Source organism: Euprymna scolopes, chromosome 9 (assembly GCF_053919585.1).
Source record: "Euprymna scolopes isolate OS-2025 chromosome 9, ASM5391958v1, whole genome shotgun sequence".
NCBI classification, from domain to species: domain Eukaryota; kingdom Metazoa; phylum Mollusca; class Cephalopoda; order Sepiida; family Sepiolidae; genus Euprymna; species Euprymna scolopes.
In genome coordinates this window covers 130867632-130884312 of record NC_136490.1, presented here as the reverse complement: position 1 = coordinate 130884312, position 16681 = coordinate 130867632, and the positions used below count along the sequence as shown (strand labels likewise).

Sequence of the window (16681 nt, the reverse complement as noted above, 5' to 3'; positions counted from 1 at the left end):
TCTACTTTCAATTTGTTTGGCTTTCCTTTTCTTAAACTATGCAGCTTTTTTACAAGACATTATTTTGTTTCTGTGTCAACCAATAAAGGATTATGGTCCTCCACCTTTACTTTTTTTCGATGGCGTTCATCTGAAAATAATTCTAATCTGGAGAAAGTATTTTCTGAAAATAAAGTAATTTGAATTCTGTTCTATTCTTCTTAACAACATGTTCTAATGATCTACAAGAAAAAAATGAACCAAAATTAAATATTGATTTTGTAGGAAGAAAGCTATTGATAGCAAAAAATGATAATTTAAATTCAATTTGTATTATTTTGACTGATGTTCTCACCTTGAGTGTTATTTTCACAACATATCGGTCGATGGTGGGATCTTTCTACCGCTCCAGTAGATATCTCCCTCCTGATGCAATTGTCTACCTATATAAAAGCCAGGTATGGCCAACGATGGAGTACTGTTGCCACGTTTGGGCAAGAGTTGCTAGAAGCAGCTTATCCTGCCTTGACAGAGTTCAAAATAGACTTTGTAGCTTAGTGGGGGATTCCCTTTTCACTTCCCTGCAACCTCTTTCCCACAGAAGAGACATAGTGAGCCTGTCTCTGCTTTATCGTTATTTTCATGGAAAGTGCTCAGCTGAGCTTCAATCTATGGTCCCCCTCGTCAAACTTTCACAAAAAACACTCGTCTAGCCAAAATCACTATCAATAGTTTCCCACACTCTTTATCTGTGCCTAAACCTAAATGTAGATTCCATGAACAAAGCATCTTTCTTAGAACTGCACGCCTGCGGAACTCTCTTCCGATTGCCTGCTTTCCAGCTGACTACAATCTGATTGTCTTCAAGTCCAACATAAACAAGTTCTTAATGAATCGTCTCCCTAAGTAATAAACTCCCACTACTTATGTCTACTATGCAATAATCACATTGACTAATGTATACCCATTAACCCCTATCCTCGAGTGGCCTCCGGGCCTTGATAAGCGGTGACTCCTATGTAAAAAAAAAAGAAAAAAAAAAGTAACCTATGAACTTCCTCAGGTGTATTTTGTTGAATTCAGGAATTTTTCTGTTGAACTTGGGAATTTTCACGGAATTTTGAACAGAAATCTTTATTTAATTCACAGGGTTAGCATGCTCTTATTCTGTCAGCCAAGTTCTAAATAATTCACAAATGTATTTTTGAGTGTCGCCCTTCATTTAAGCTTGAACCTTCAACCTCCAGAAAAGTGTAACTTACAAGTGAATTTTACCAAGTACTTTATCCGTTACACCACATGTCTACAAGTTACACTATTCTGGGGGTTAATGGATCCATCTTCAGTGCTGGCACCACTTAAAAATACAATTTCAAATTACTTAAGACTTCTACCCAGACATGGTTGATGTAACGAAAACATGACACCCTCATGGATTAAATAAAGGGTTCCATTTAAAATTCTGTGCAGCTTTCTAAGCTTGATGGAAAGATTCCCGAGTTTGACAAGATGCACCTAAAGAAAGTCAGAGGTTACATCGATCAAAACATGGAAATAAGATGAGAACAGTAGTCCAAACAATCTAAATAATACGAACTATCAATCCTCATCTCAAAAGTTCAGAAACATAAAACGTACTTTGCTTTATATATAAGAGAATAATAATAACCATGACTTATTTTATAGTATCTTTTTTAAAAGTTCAACTGGGATGATCTAATTGATCTGTTTTAGCGTCCTCTTTTTTGTATATTGGTTGCAGGTTTTAATCTAAAAAAGTAAGTTTTTAAATGGCGTCATTTTTTAAATAAACATTTTTATTTGTACTGGTTTACAACTTGAAATTTTTATTCAATGACTTGAGTAGGAGGGGCAGCTTTGCTCGGTACTAAAATACGTTTAAATATATTTTAATTCATCGATATCGACTGACACCATATGGCTTATCAACACGCCCCCTCCTCGCGAGGGGACCTTTGTGGCTTTTTGGCCAAAATCATAGTGTAGTATCTGTTCTGGCAGATGCTGCAATCAAAGACCATTGCCCTTGTGGCAATCTTCTGGTCCATGTAGGGGCAACCCTACATACTAGTGTGCAAATCACTATTCAGCTCCCATTTTCCACCTCTCGGGAGCTGGTCCCCTTTTCCCTTCCCCCTCTCTCTCCACATTAAAAAACGGTCTTGTGCCTAATTTGCTCAGTGGGGAAGCAAATAAATACAATACCGTACGGCTTAGTCTTCCGGTATTTACTGAGATTGGAATAGTCTATTAATAGGTAACATAGGTTAGTTCCACCACAACGTTATTATAGCACATTCCATTAAAACACTTGTAAAACAGGCTCAGAGATGCAACATTGCAACAGGGGTTGGAGCTTAGTTGATAGTGCGGGACCTATTAGATTGGATACTCTCCTTTGTCGAAGAGGGAGTTGGTTTCCATGAAAAATTTACTGATAAGTTATTTAGTAAATTATTAAATAGATTTTCTCAGATACATGAAAACTTAGTATTCGACAATCTCTCATAATAGCATTTCCAAGCATCCACCTTGTCCTATTCATTTGTTGCTAACACTCCATTGTCATTTCAAACGCACTGCCCTCTAACAATATAAACTGAACCATTTCCACATGACCTGCCTCTATAGACTGGCAAGACAAGATACTCGACACAGAGGTTTTTAGCCCGGTCAAACCTCCCATCAGTATACACCATGTTACATTTTCTGTCCTTGGTGAGTGGAGGGGAAATCCTTCATGACTGAGATAATTTTTATTTTTGTTCCTAACCAAAGTGCCCCTTTTTGGGAAGCTGAATTTTCCACACATTAAAAACTGAATTGTGTCTAACTCTGTCCTCGTGGGAAGGCAAGTAAATAGGAAAATTCACTTTTAGATCTTTACTGTTCTTGTTTAGTATTCCTTGAAGCCTTTAACTTGACAAGTATGTCTTCCATTGTTTTAAAAGCAAGTAATAAATTAGCATCTCTTCTGGAAAACCTGTAAGATAATGCAGCCAAAACACAAATGCAAAGCAACAAATTCAATACAGAATCCTGATGTATTTTTACTTTAACATTAAAACCGACACTAAATAAACATGCTTATATTTTATATCAAATATCAAACTTTTTTTTAATGCAAGTCGCAAATGAGTAGTTAAAGCAAAATGTTTTTATTATTACTAATCTCAAAACTTGAAAATAATTTATGGTAACGTTTTGTTTTTTTGTTTTTTCATTTATTTTTTTACACAGGTATCACCACTTATCAAGACCCGGAGGCCACTTGAGGATAAGGGTTAATGGGTATACATTAGTCAATGTGATTACAGCATAGTAGACATAAGTAGTGGAAATTTTGTAAATTGGATTACTTAGCAAGGGCCGCCTGGCCTTGCTCGGTCGTACAATATGTTTAGACATATTTTAATTGTAGAAATATGTAGATTTCATATTTATTATTACAGAGCCAATTCTCTATTAGATATCATCTACATATCTATAAAAGTGAGAATGTGTGTGTGTGTGTATGTATGTATGTGTGTGTGTACGTGTGTGTGAGGACACTTCTCAACCTATATACTCAACGGATTTTTGATCTACAGACTTGAAATTCGATATATAGGATACTCAGACACGTGGAAAACTTTTTAATCCGTTGGATGATAAAGTTATTGAGGTTTGAGGTTGTTGGGGAGTTTTGTTATCGTGTTGAGCACAGGATGGAATATATGTTAACGTGATTGCAAGAATTAGGAGTGAATGGAGTAAGTTCAAGGAACTTCTGTCATTATTAACCAAAAAAACATTACCGCTGTTGATCATGTATATGTATACAGTGTGATATAGAATCCTGGCCAGTCAGTGTTGAAGATATGTGTTGCATGGAAAGACATAGAATAAGAATAATACGATGTAGATGATTATTCATTCTTTTTTAAGGCAGTAATTATTGTGGATACAGTTACAAGACTTAGTATTCCTATCTCGTTGCGGTTAACCACTTGAAGAAGGCTTGAGGATGAGTTGGCCGAAACGTGGTGAAAAAACAACAACTATGAAGAAGATAAATAACAAAAAAAAAAAAAAAGAAAGAATACACAATATTATGAAACTTTATCTTAAAGGATTCCAAAAAATAAAAATAAAATAATATATAATACGATGGAGATGTAATGTAATGCTTAGTTCTGAAGATATCAGAGAAAAACTAAATTTGGACAGTAGAGAGATGTGTGCAGAAGAGATTTCGATGGTATGACCAAGTTGAAAGAATGGATGAGAGTTCTTGGGTCTGTAGATCAAGAACTGCTAAGATAGCAGGTCCAGTTCACAGGGGAATGCTAAGGAGAACATAGATGAAGTGATAAAATGAATTTGAGCAAAAGAGGGATAAACAAATACCGGGCCAAAAATAGCTTAGTTTAGAAGTCAATTTCTTAAAGCTGTTCAACGCATGCTACCATGTAAAATGGAAAATAAACCAAATTCGCTGAAGTCGACCTTGGATTTATTTTCAACAGTTTTGTAACTCTCCCTTCCCTTATTTTGTCCTGTAGTCCTCACATTCCATGGGCAACAAAGGGGAAGAATTGCTGTTTTTCTTAGTTTATCAGTCTAAAACATATCATTAGTTAGTTTTTAATCTTGAAGTAATTTTTTTAGCTTGTTTCATCAAGTCTTGTCTGCAGTAATTTCCATAAAAAAAAATATTGGCTATAAGTAAAGTGACAGCCATCTTTCTTTTTCAGGGGGTAAGATTTCAGATTGGACCAGAAATGCATTTTCTGCTATATCAAAGAATTCACTTTTAATCTTATTGCTTAAATTCAAGCAGTATCCGGCTCTTTTAAAATACAAGATTATTTCAGGTGAAACGTATAAACAAAAAGATTTTGAAAAATATTAAAACTGAAAGGGAAAATAAGCTAAAGCAAAATAAAATAATCACCGATTCAATTTCAAACAAAAAGTCAATCCATGAATATCGTTGAAATAATTTCAGTTGCCGATTTTTCCTTTTCAAAAAAAAAAAAAAAAAAAAAAATCGTTCTTGCAACCGTTGCTTCCTAGTAGTGCTTAAACAAAATGCTCGTTGACTTAATTTCCTTCCTTCTCCTCCTCTTCCCACACTGTTTTTATCTATCCCCCCCATCACATGACCTGTAAACATGTGACTCGGGTTTGGTATAAAACTCAGTCAATCTTCATGGCGTTTCTGTTTCAAATCCTACCTGAAAGTAAGTTCATTATTGTTGTTTTTACGTACAACCACACAAGGCACAAACACGTGGATGCTTGTTTCTTTGATGACTATCACAAATGTCCATAAATTACAAAGAAAATATATGGAATCCCACACTGAAAAAAGGATGACTTGACATCACTATGCAGGCTGAGATTTCATGCAAAAGTGTTAAAAAGGAGACTGATACCCTTCATGAAAATTTAGATAGTTTCGCATTTTGTGAAATTGAACATCGAGTAATAAATATTCCCCAAATTTTAGTTTTTTTTCGAGTCTTAAAAATTTATAAAAAGCATAAAATAAGCAAAAACTCCCCTTTGCAAACTTGAATATATCAGATTTGTATTAAAACTGATCCACAGACAGCAGATACAAAAGAAGCAAAATTCCCTGAATTTCAATTTCTTCTTAAGACCCCTATAGTATTTCAGCCTGGCGTTGCCTGGGTGTTTGGATGTGTATGTTGAGCAAAAAAAAAAAAAATGTGGTAGTAGGAAGGCAGGCTCGAACCCGTACCGCAAATGAGGAAAAGAACGGGGTAAAACCTAACGTTTATGCTGTTAGGACCACCGCCAAACCGGAAGCGACATTTTTTAAAATTAAGGCTAGACAATCTAAAAGAGAGTATAACTTTCGAAAATATCGGCGAAAAAAGTGCCCCCCCCTGTAGAAAAGTGCCTAGTTGAAGGGGAAGATATTAATGTTTTTAGCCAATTTTTCGATATTTGTCGTATGGAAGGTCGAACTTTAAAACGATACTGATGTTGGTAAAATCCGTCGCCTCTATAGAAAGTTTAAGGCAGACATGCAAACAGACATACATACATTTATATATTGGTAACTAAAAAATTTCGACCCAAACTGATGAAAAAGCTTGCCCTATCTCTGAATACCCTTTATGTAAAATTTCAAATATTTAGACCAAAAATTGTCTGAGTAATTTAGAAGAGACCGCAGAGGTCAATTTTTTTAAAACTTTGACCCCTATTATGACCCCTTAAAATTTTTTGTTTTGGGCTCAAATCAAGTTATTAAGTTAGATCCATGTCCAAGAAACCTATATCTAAAATTTCAAGTGCGTAGACCCAAAATTGTCGGAAGAGTTTGGTAGAGTTCTCAAAGGTCAAATCGTTAAACTTTGACCCATTAATCGCCAAATTTCTGGCCAAAAACCGATCACATCGATTTTCCCAAATCTCAGTAACCTGTATATCAAATTTCGAGTCTGTAGACTAAAAATTGACAGAGTTATTGTGTAGGGAAATGTACACAGACACTTTCACTTTTATATATATAGATAGATAGATTATAAATATTAAAGACTTAATATTTATAAAGTAATCCAAACCAGATGTAAAAGCTCAATAAAACCAAATAGGAAATAGAGCTTATAATAAGAAAAAAATGATTAATAAAATATGTTAAAAACACTTTAAGAAAAGTTAAAAACTTATTTAATTTTCAAAAAGGAAACAGAAATTAAGTGGATTTTCCTTAATCCGTGGCGTTTCAAAAGAAATAATTTCCTTAATGCGGAATCGGATTTTGCTTGCAAAGTATTTAATGAAACTACAAGTAAGCCATAGAGCTTACTTGGTAAAAGTTAAAAAATAGCGAAGCAGATGAAATGGGGGGAAAAAAAGAAAAATGATTTCACATGAATGGATGGTCGAGTGAAGAGTAGAATATCCAATAACAGTAAAATCTAAGAAAAGTTGGTTAGAGTTTGGTATCCAGAAGTAAAAATCCAAAGGAATCACGTTTCTGGAAGATATTTCGATGTCATCCAAAAGGCAGAATTCCGTGAAATAATTCACAAATGGGTACAAGGAAAAAAGAGTGAATTCAAAATATTATTAAAAGAATGATAACTTGTATGTAGAATGAAGAAATGAAGAGATTTTAAGACGCTTCTGCCAAGGTGGACTTTTTATATATATATATACATATATATATATATTGGATTTTACTTGTGGAAATGGAAATTTAACCAACTTTTTTGGATTTTATCGTTATTGGATATTTTACCTTTCACCAGACTATCCATTCACGTGAAATCATCTTTTTCTTCCCCCTGTTCCCTCTGCTTCACTATTTGTTAACAAGTAAGATCTATGACTTACTTGTAGTTTCATCAAATACTTTTGCAAGCAAAATCCGATCTCGAATTTTGCTAAATGCTACCCTCTGATGAGAAGGAAAGTATTTCTTCGAAAGTCCGTGGATTAAGGACTATCCACTTTTCTTGTGCTTCCTTTTAAAAATTAAATATGTTTTTAACTCTTTTTCAAAGTGTTTAACATGTTTTATTAACTACTTGTTCTTATATATATATATATATATATATATATATATATATACTAGCAGAAGTACCCGTCGTTGACTGGGTTCAAAAACAGCCTACAGAAAAGGGATTATGATTGATAAAAGTATGATAGGTTATGAAAAGGAGGGGGTTGTAAAGAGATAAGTTTTGATACTCAAAATTTTACCCAAAGCAAAATATGATGAAAGTAAAGATAATTTTCGCGAAAATATATTTTTTTATATCAACTTTGTTTCCATTCGTAGTCAAGAGTGACCAACAAAATGATGTTTCCTTACAAAGAGAAAATGTTATATATACAATAATATAAATATACAAGAAATAAATGTTACCATAGTCAATAAAAGTTACTTTTATGGTAGAAAAGTTCATTGGTTTGTATTTTTAAGTAGTTTGTAAAAAAAAATTTTTTTTTTTTCACGAACCGATTTAAAAAAAAATCAAAATGTCAGCGACTTTGAAATGGAGAGCCCTGTTTTCAATTTGAAGGAGGCGCACCTGAGCATTCTGTGTTAACAATTTAAGAGGGTTCTGTCAACATAAGGAATATTTATAAACATATTTTAATGTTTTCCGTTATTTTGTGCTTGAGGAATATTCGATTATGGCATGTGCAGTTTATATAAAAATTCATTTAAGTAGTTATCACCTCAAATTTTGTTTTAATTTCGGTTCACTGAAATTATTTCAAGTAAAGAGCATTAAAAACTATTTCAAAACAAACAAAACATGAACTGAACTTTTATTGACAATGGTAACATTTATTTCTTGTATATTTATTTTTTCGGGTAGTCGTTTGTTGGCTTTTCTGCTAAACAGTCTTACTAAATAATATCAACGAAATATCGAAAAATAAAGAAACAAAAAAAGTTTTGAAAAATAATGAAGCTTTACTTACTTTAGTAAAATAATCCGAAACAGCAAAATGGGATATTAAAAAAGTAAACACATAATTACTTTAGTTTTTTAAAGCAAAGAATCGATATAAATATGAATACGAAGAAAATGGCGCCATTTTCAAGCAGAACAGCATCCTTTCAGTTTTACAGTATTGAATGGTGTAGTATTGCGCCGTCGGATTCAGGGTTGTACTATTATAATCTAAAGAACACACAGAACGGGTTGTAATCAACTGAATTCCTTCTAGTACACTGAAAAAAATGCTTAAACAGATATATAAATAAAAATAAAAAGGTTATGTAAATGTTTTTAAAAAGACACGTAATCACGTGAGCTGGATTTTTTCCTTCTTTTGACACAATAACAAGTAACGTTCTTATTTTTTCTTATTTATCTATTTTCGAAAGAGTGCAACGTGCAAGTGGAAAAGGAAAAAAACAGAGTTATGCAACATTTGTATCGAGAACTGTCTAAAGTTCGGGCGTTTTTTTCGACACAAGATGACATATATATATATATGTACATATATATATATATATACGTGTGTGTGTGTAACGTTCTGTAGCTGCAACAGCTAAACAAAGGAAATAAATAAATAAAAACCTAGGTCGGCATCTTTTCCTTTTTAACAAAAGCCTTTATTACCATTACTTTCAGCACCACATAAAAAAGCCTCTCGCTGTCACATATTTATTTAACCTGGTCTGTGCTTCTCCTTCCTTCGACCGCATGCTGGTCACAGCTGAGCCATTCTCGTCCTGGCTTTTACACCTTCATTTTCTTCGCCATTGATTATCTTTCTGATCGAGCATGTGGTGCATTTTTCCATTTTTCTTCTCGTGCAAAGTTCCTAATTTGCATATGCCTTTTTTTGGCTACTGTTGCTAATTTTTTGCTGCTGCTGATACTTTCTAATGCGCTCATAAGCACTAGCTTACATTATATATATATATATATATATATATATATATGTAAATATTATATATATGTATATATATATGTATATACATATATGTATATGCATATATATAATATATATATATATTATATATATGTATATATATATGTATACATATATATATATTATATACATGTGTATACAAATGTATGCATATACATCTATATATATATGTACACATATGTGTGTATATATATGTATGTATATACATCTATATATATGTATATATGTAAATATGTATATATATGTATATATGTAAATATGTATATATATGTATGCATAATTATATGTATATATATACATATATGTATATACATCTATATATATGTATATATATGTGTATATATGTATACGCATGTATATATATGTATATATATATGTGTATATATGTATACGCATGTATATATATGTATATATATAAATCTGTATATATATATCTGTATATATAAATATATCTGTATATATATATATCTGCATATATATATATATATCTGTATATATATATATATATATCTGTATATTTAAATATATATCTGTATATATATATATAAATATATTTGCATATATATATATAAATATATCTGTATATATATATATATATATATAAATATATCTGTATATATATATATATATATATAAATATATCTGTATATATATATATATATAAATATATCTGTATATATATATATATATATAAATATATCTGTATATATATATATATATATAAATATATCTGTATATATATATATATATATAAATATATCTGTATATATATATATATATATATAAATATATCTGTATATATATATATATATATAAATATATCTGTATATATATATATATATATATATATATATATATATATATATAAAAATATATCTGTATATATATATATATATATATATATATATATATATATAAATATATCTGTATATATATATATATATATATATATATATATATATATATATATATATATATATCTGTATAGATATATATATATATAAATATACCTGTATCTATATATAAATATACCTGTATATATATATGAATATATCTGTATATATATATATTGGGTGCAATATAATAATCAATAAAGAGTTGGTTCTATAATAATATGAAATCTGTATAAACGAAAATATCATATTGACATTACTTATTGCACGCCCCTCGTATAGAGAGAGAAGGAAAAATAATATGTAAAATATATAAATGTTTCTATCTGTTCTCTCTAGTTTTTCAGCTTAAAATAATTTGTGACTGAAATGGGAATTAATTGCCTAAATACATCTTTCAGTCACATCAATTCTTTCATAGAAGAAGGGAGATAATCTATGACATGCTGGTTTAAAGATACATAATTGGAATAGGAGTAAGAAATGAATTTAATTTATTAGTAAAATTATAATGAATAATTTTTTGTAATTTTCAGTGTACACAAATAGTTTTTATGTTATTTTATTTGAAACTGCCATAATTTCACTTGTATATTAATTGAAACACTTGCCTGAAGTACTACACACTAAAACCATTTTTTAAACTTTATTTTTAAAAAAAAATTATAAAATTAAATCAGCCAGAATGCATTTTGGTTTCTTTATTAAAAATTTAGCTTTTGTTAATAGTTGAAAAAAGAAGCAAAAATTCATGACGCTTACAAATGATGGACAATCTGACGCCATGAGAGTGTCAAGGTTCGTTGCTGAAGTTTACACTGTTGACAATGTGTCTTGGGCATTTAGAGCGAGGAATTGAAAATTTGGATCAACCAAGTAGGTCACATAAGAGGTAGCAAACCTGTCTTGTCATACAACAACTCTCTATAATTCCCCTTATTCTCTATCAGTGCCTAAAACTAAACAAAAATTCCATGAACAAAGTTTCTTTCCAAGAATTGTCTGTCTATGGAACACAACATCGTGGGCTGCTTCCCAACTGACTATAACATGATTGTTTTCAAGTTTAATAGAAATAAGTTCTTATTGAGCTAACCTCTTAAATAATGAAACTCTACTCAAATTCCACCATTATAGATCATCAAGACGTTTTCTCATAGTCTACCAGACACTCATTAACCCTTATTCTCAAATGCCACTTGATAAGCAGTGACCCTCTAGTAAAAAAAAAAAAAAAAAAAAAAAAAAAAAGGCAGGAGGCAGTGACGAAAACCTATGACCAAAATTTTAATGTAATATGAACAAACATTTTGTTGCACAGCTCCCTACATAGTGTCTCTGTAGACGCGGTCTCAAATAGCATCCCCTTATGTCCAAGTGTCCATATTTCTTTATTTCATCTCAAGTTTCAATTTCACATTTTGACCGATGTAAATCCAACCAGTCTCTTGTTGAATTGGGAATTTGTACAGAATTTTTAATGGAACCCTTTAATCTACAGGGATAGTATGCTCTTGTTACATCAGTCAACCGAACAGAAATCCAAAGTAATTCACAATTGTATCCTTAACATTGCCTGCAGTAAGGATTGAACCTTCAACCCTCAGAAGAGTATAACTTACAAATGACTTTTATCAAGTACTTTATCCACTATGCCACAGATCATTGTGCATGGTTGATTGAATGAAAGCATGCTTCTCCTGTCAACTAAAAGGATTCTGCTTGAAATTCTGTGCAGATTCTTAAGTTCGATAGAAAGATTCCTGGATCTGATAAGATGTTTGAGGTTACATCAACCAGAATGTTATGAAAATAACTAAAAATGAGAGCAGTAGTCTGAAGAACCCAAATAATACAAATTATTAATCCTCATCTCAAAAATATAGAAATATACTTTATGAGTTTTAACAAAGAAAAGTAACTTGGCAGCTGAAGCAACTCAAAATATTCCCTTAGGCTTGCAGCAGAGAAAGGTATCCAAATGAAAGGATGTGCAGAAGATGGTTTATAAATTTCAGAATTGTCTGAAGACAATGAGATGTAGGTAATTCATGAGCAACCCTTTTTCAAAGTTTAGGAACCTTTCTAACTTATTAAAAATCATGATGAACAATTATATGGTTTTAGGAAAGCTTCATTGCAAATTCTTCACTGCAGAGTTTTTGGTTCTTGTCCAGAAATTAAATCTATATGATGTACGTACCCATGAAAACACAAAATTATCAAGTTCCAAAAACCACGCAAACTGATCAAGTAGTTTTATTTTTAAATCAGATAATCACATTTTATGAGCAACAGAAGAGCGGCTGTCTTATCCGTCATTTTGAAAACAATGATTTAAAAAAAAAAAAAAGAAAAAAAAAGGAGGTAACGTAATAATAATTCAAACTTGTGAGATTTATGTTGTAATTCCTATAAATTTCCATTTATCACTTAAAACTTTTTTTTTTTAATAAAAATGAAACTACTTGATCAATTTAGGTAATTTTTGGGTTATGATATTTTTGTTTCACCATAGGTGTGCATCATAAAGACTTTTGAAAAAAAATTTGTCTTTTAATATAGGAGGAATTCTGGACCAGACCAGAGTTTTTAACATGTGATACCGCAAGCTCTTTCTTACTTGATTCAATGAAGATCAATCAGGAAGTCCAATGAAGTTTTTCACTGGACGTCTTGATCAATCTTGAAAGGCGAAATTTGTAAATTTTGTAAAATCTCTTTTTTTTTTTTTTACATGGGGGTCACCACTTATCAAGGCCCGGAGGCCACTCAAGGATAAGGGTTATTGCGTGTACAGTAATAAATGAGATAGTATTGTAGCAATCATTAGTATTGGAGATTTGATAGAGTGTCTTACTTAATGGGGCGGTTTGTCAGGAATTTGTTTATGTTGGATTTGGAGACATCCAAGTTGTAGTCAGGTGGGAAACAGGCGAACCGAAGAGAGTTCCACAATCGTGCACTTCTGAGAAAGATGCTCTGCTCATGGAATCTACATTTGGATTTAGGCACAGATAAAGAGTGGGAAAAATTATTGACAGTAGTTTCAACCAGACGGGTGTTTCTCATGAAAGATTGGCGAGGGGGGACCAGAGATTGGAGTTCAGACGAGCACTTACCATGGAAATAACGATAAAGCAAAGACAGGCTCACAACGTCTCTTTTGTGGGAGAGAGGCTGCAGGGAAGAGAAAAGGGCATCCCTCACTAAACCATGAAATCTATTTTGTACTCTGTCAAGGCAGGATAGGCTGTTTTTAACAGCTCTTGCCCAGATGTGGCAGCAGTACTCCATCCTTGGGCGTACTTGGCTTTTATACAGATAGAGAATTGCATCAGTAGTGAGATATCTTCTGGAGCGGTAGAAGGATCCCTCCATTTTCCCATAGCTTCTGCACTTTCTTTCATTCAATGTTGTTGCACTCATTGTCATTTGTTTTGACACTTCTTTTTAACAAGCAATTGAACACCACCTAAATAATGGGATAATAATCATGTATGAAGCGTTCAAGATCAATTTAACCCACAATATTGGGAAAGACGTTGTCAAAATTAGCAAATTGCATGCATACTGCCCTTTATAGACAGTGAAAATTAAAGATCATCTTGTCTTTCATCCGAATCATATAATTGTAAAAATTAAAAAAATACAAAGATAGCAGAAAATAATGTTCAATATCATTCAATTTTGAATTTTTGCATTGTGTATTTGTTTATAATTATGTTTCTCTTAGTCTGTCAGTCTGTTCCATTTTTTCACAGAAAACTACTGGGCTGATCTGGTTGAAATTTTGTATGGGCCTTTATTGTGATAAGTTGTGTCAAACTAAGTATTATAGCATCTGCTCGATGCACAGTTAGAGATTAGTCACCACAATACCACAATATTTTCTTGGAAACTACTAGACCAATCTAATTGAAATTTTGTGTGGACCTTTGGTATGATTAGGTGCAGCAAACTAAGTATTATGGTATCCATTCAATGCACAGTTAGGGATTAATAAGATTAGTATTCAATGCAAAAATGTAACTATATTCAGCCATCAATTTGGCAATCTAAGTCAATGATCCATAACTTTTGTCCGTTTTAATGGACAAAAAGTCTAGTGTGTGTGTAAATATATATATATATATATATATGTATGTCTGTTTATTACATAAACATTAATCATTACATATGTGCATACATGTTTCAGTGGAGTCCGAATTCAGGCACAGCACTTCATCAGATTAAAAAAGAATTGATATTGTCATATGTAACCAATAATGTCTGTATAATAAACAAACTATATACCAGCTCTGTCCTGCATTGAGCACTCTTTAATAATTACACAAGTTTCATTGGATTTACATCTAGAAAATCAATCAATACAACCGGTATATATATATATATATATATATATATATATATATATATATATATATATATATAATACTAGCACGATGCCATGGAAAATGTACTTACAATCAATTTGCATAATTTACTTTAGTAATAATATTCCTTTTCTGGACGTCTTCAAGGGTGAAATGTCCAATTATGAAATTTCTTTCATTCAAGCATTCTTCTCTATAAACTATTTAGAGTCGTTTCAGCTTCAGGGTCAACTTTTGAAACTCAGAAAGCATTATCTGTTTATTATTATTAATTCTTGTTCTAAGGGCTTTTAACAGTGAAATTTTGAATACGTTTTCCTGTAAAATGAAAGTTTACAAAGTTGAATGTATCCGAATACACATGATATGTTAATACTTGATTCCACCAGACATTCTGACTTCATACTAAATTTCAAAGAACCAAACTCCAAATAAAATGTCTGCAATGACCTTATATTTTTTTAGCATCAAGCAAAAGTCAGTTAGGCCACTGGAATACCAGCTACACAGTCTCTAGGCTGTTAACTAGATAATCTAGCGTTTCAATTGACTATCATCATGCAGCAGAAGCCCACTGAACCTATATTAAACATGATTTTCTGCCATTATCTTTTAAAGTACTTTATTAAAATATGGTCATTTTGGTGGTCGAATCAAAAGGATTAAATAATATAAATGTTAAAATAGGTTCTTGCATGTTCACAAATACTCCAATTTAGATGTTTTCTAAGCCAATCTTGGACTCACAATCTAATAAAGAAGAAAACTAATCAGATGATTATTTGCAAGAATTGGAGGAATAATAAAATTTTATTTTATATATTTACTAGCTACACTCTGCTTGGAGTGCAGTGAACTCATTTTAGTTTTCTGCATATTTTTCAACTTATACAGAAAATAAAATGAAATTTTAGTTGTGATGGTGACAACTCTATATTTTTTAATTAAAAATACTGCAATTTGACAAGCATTCAGGTGTTAGATTTTGTTTCTATCAGGGGGGGGGGGTGAAACAATGAAATCACAAAATGAATTGCCGAGCCATTTCTTCTTTCTAAAAAAAAAAAAAAAAAAAAAAAAAAAAATTACTGCAATCATACAATTTAACAGGATGAAATTTTGAACTTGAATTTTCAGGAAGTAGTTTTAACTTTCAAATTTATAAAAGACGTGCCCGGCGTTGCCTGGGTGTTTGGAAATGTGTGTTGAGCAAAAAAAAAAAAAAAAGAAGAAAAAGTGGTAGTAGGCAGGCAGGCAGGCTCGAACCTGTACCACGAAGGCGGAAAAGAAAGTTAAAGAAAATCTGACGTCTTACCCCTACTCCATGACGCGATCGGAAGTTCAGAATGTTAAAATTAGGCAAAGTCAATCCAACTGATACGATGACTTAAAAAAATGTTGCGCAAAAAATCGACCCTTCCTTGTAGAAAAGTGTCCAGTTGAGGGTGAAGGAATTAATGTTTATAGCCAATTTTTCGATGATACTGATCTCGTGAAAATCTTTCACCTATGTCTAAAGTTTTAGGCAGACATACAAGCATACATTTAAACTGACAGGTGAGATTTATATTATAGATGGGGGGGGGTGAGAAGGGGATTTTTGGGAATATGATATTTTCATGATGTCATGGGTACATACATTATACAGAGTTTTTGTTTTTTAATATAAGGAGGAATTCTAAACAAGAACAGAGTTTTCTTTAACAAGTGATGCCCCAAGCTTTTCATTGTATGATTTGATGATAAAGATCAATCTAACTAAAAAGTGTTTTTATATTACAAGTTGTTCAGATGAGTCTACATATGAAAAATAAATAAATGAATAAGTAAATAAATAAGAAAATAAATAAATTGTAGCACAGTATGTTAATATAATGCCAATAACATGGTACAACAATAAAACATGGAAATTGGATAGTCAGAATTAAAGTTATATATCAACTTAAATGATTTTATAAGGTTGACATGAAAGTTCTTGCGGAATTTTTAATT

General features: G+C 31.5%; 1 protein-coding gene across 4 annotated transcripts in view; it reads right to left on the bottom strand.

The window, feature by feature from the left end:
• Window positions 1-16681, bottom strand: part of LOC145284835 (xylulose kinase-like) — a 225628-nt gene that overhangs the window by 110231 nt on the left and 98716 nt on the right. Inside the window, exon 1 of one of the 4 annotated variants that reach the window (XM_080133814.1) lies at window positions 4937-5107. The exons of the other annotated variants lie outside the window; for them this stretch is intronic. The gene's annotated coding sequence lies outside the window, so the exon portion shown is untranslated. Of the gene's footprint in view, window positions 1-4936; window positions 5108-16681 lie in introns of those variants that run through there. 4 annotated transcript variants of the gene reach the window in all.